The sequence below is a fragment of the Meleagris gallopavo genome, chromosome 8 (genome assembly GCF_000146605.3).
Source record: "Meleagris gallopavo isolate NT-WF06-2002-E0010 breed Aviagen turkey brand Nicholas breeding stock chromosome 8, Turkey_5.1, whole genome shotgun sequence".
Classification (NCBI taxonomy): Eukaryota; Metazoa; Chordata; class Aves; order Galliformes; family Phasianidae; genus Meleagris; species Meleagris gallopavo.
Window position 1 is genome coordinate 11710805 of NC_015018.2, and position 2611 is coordinate 11713415.

General features: G+C 43.9%; 1 protein-coding gene across 8 annotated transcripts in view; it reads right to left on the reverse strand.

The window, feature by feature from the left end:
- The window catches only part of ZMIZ1 (zinc finger MIZ-type containing 1), a 280166-nt gene that overhangs the window by 86764 nt on the left and 190791 nt on the right, over positions 1-2611 (reverse strand). The window contains exon 1 of one of the 8 annotated variants that reach the window (XM_010714341.3): positions 2404-2498. The exons of 6 other annotated variants lie outside the window; for them this stretch is intronic. The gene's annotated coding sequence lies outside the window, so the exon portion shown is untranslated. Of the gene's footprint in view, positions 1-1812; positions 1831-2403; positions 2499-2611 lie in introns of those variants that run through there. One more of the 8 variants, XM_019617564.2, reaches the window with a different exon arrangement.

Genomic DNA, 2611 nt, shown 5'->3' on the forward strand with positions numbered 1-2611 from the left:
TTTAATCAAAAATTCCATCCTAATTTCCAAACTGAGCCTTTGGTAATAGTCTCATCCTAGCTTAGAATCAAGCTTATCTGTCACTGATTGAGCTCTTCTGATGGAAGTTTACTTAAAACAAACTTTTTTTCTTATGTTCTACTCTAGTTTAACTGCCATTTTCATTTAAATAGTAAGCAAAAAGAGGAACAAGATTCTGCTAAGCTGACAGGTAAGAACGCAGAGGAAACATGTTTGCGCAGCTGAGAAGAGCTTCTACTTTTCTGCATTCTAGTTAGCCACTGATAACTACTTTATTTACCAACATAGCTGCAATAATGTTCTAACTCAAGGAAAAACTTAAGGAAATCACAGGTAACTTAGAGCAATTTTAACTGGGCCTTAATTTTACGTATTTCCATTTCCAGGCAGTGTTTGGGCCATGCCAACTGTTTCTCTTAAGTCGTCTCAGCCTAGTCACCTGGTTAGCACAGCCCTACTGAGGCTTCTTAAAAGAAACCATCTCCACAGTAACTTCTCTCTCTTCAAGATCTGCAGATCTGCACAACAGTCATCATCATCTGCTGTTTCCTGAGCCAAGATGGGTTGCCCAAAACAAGGATTCAAGTTGGCCAGCTCAGCCAGTCACCTCTGTCTGGATGGAGTGTTTATTTGATCCAAAGTCAACAGATACTATGGGATTTTCAGCCAGATCTTAGCAAGGGCTCACCTGAACATAGTCAAGGTAGTTTATGAACTCCATGCAAGTTTTAATGACAAATTCTGACAGTGACTTCAGTGACACTGAATGCTGATGCTGTCTTAGACAAAGTCTATTTCACTTTGTACTGCAGTTTTACCGATGAGAGAGCCAGTAAGCAGAACAGCAAATTTTCCCCCAACAAGCCATGCTGCTGATACTTGCTGAGTGCAAACAGCAGAGTTCCAAATGCTGAAGCTGGCTAAATCTGTTGAGTTTAATTTTTGCTGTACCTTAATCTACGCCATCTTATTCAGGTGCTCGCTTTAATTCATGAACTCAAACAAAAAAATAACCCACCACCCTCTGCATCACTTAGCAGTCTAAGATTCCACTCTGGCATCGTGAGTTTTAAACTTTCTGAAAACTCCTAAGACCACATGCAAATACAATAATCTCTTTAGCTTTCACACAGGCAAATAAATTAAAAAGACATTACTGGTAAACACAAGGGGCAAGAAACTTGTCATCTCAAATACCGAGACTACCGCTGACACGCACACTTCTTGGGAGCCGTCTTTGAACGCAGTTGCGACAGACACACAGTGTTTGTGAGTTATGCATGACAAGGTCTTCACAAGACAGTGAAAATGAAATGGTGGCAGCACCGCTGTCGCTGCCGTTCGCAGAACAGCACGTCACGTTCTGACAGCACCATGCAGGCTAAAGTTGAAAAAAACGCCAATGATGAGTGCTGTTGCATTTTGTCTTTATGACTGTAGGTAAAATAAAGATTCTCATGCCAAAAAAAATTACACATTTTACCTTCTAAAATAAGAATATCATAAATGCCAGTTAAATGAGCCAGATGTGCATTTCCTTCACACATCCCCGAGCCTCATAGGGGCACACACAATGAGCAGTAACTGTATGCAAATCTGTCCCAGTTTCCTCCTGAAGCTGCCTTTCATCCCCTGGTGCTGCTGTTTCCTTCTGACAACATGCAGCACTGCCTTACCCACAATCACCCGCGCTGCCACACGCACACACACACACTCAGGCAGGCTGGCGCGCACACACACACACACACACCACACACACACACCACCCCGCCCCCCAAGAAACCAACTTACCCACAAGTTATCTTTCATTCAGAAAACTAGTCCTTCTCTGTTCCCCCTCCTCTGCTTTTTCCTGCCTCTCTTCTGCTGCAGAAAAAGGCCACATATGTCTGAAAGCACTTCTAGGCAGGAACCAGCCAGTGCAGAACAAAGGCAGCCGGGGTTGCCTTAATCTCGGCACAAGGCAGCCAGTAGCTATTTTCAAGCTTGTTCTCTCTCCCCCCTCCTGAGGGCACCCTGCTCTGTTTCTCCCTCTCTCTCTCTTTGCCTGTCCAGCTACTGCACAACACACATCAATTATTCATTGCTTGTCTCCCGGTTTCCAGGCAAAACCAATCACAGATGGAGTCTTGCTAATGGGCTCATACCGTACTTGCCAACAGGCTATTTGTGCTCGAGCTACAACCCTCTAGAGACAATAAAGAGAATCAGGTTAAGCTTTAAAACTTCACACATACGCGAACAGACCTAAAACAGCAATATACATGTAAGCATCCATATGACATTGCTTAGGAGTACATCTTTGGCAGACGGCATGGAAAAAGGCTGCTTTAAATCTTCTGAAAGGGTTTTAAGAAAAATCAAACGCTAAGAAAATCTCACCTCAGCTGCATGTTACTGATATTGATGGTTTTCTTTTCTGCCTCTAGTGATCCATCTCTTGCCTTCCCATTACACCTCTCCCTCCTCCTCTCATACACGCGCACGCACACATAGACACGCGCGCGCACACACACACACATGCAACCACAGCCACTTTGCCAGAAGGGAGAGGGAGAGAGAGAGAGAAACAGAGAGAGGAGGGAGAAAA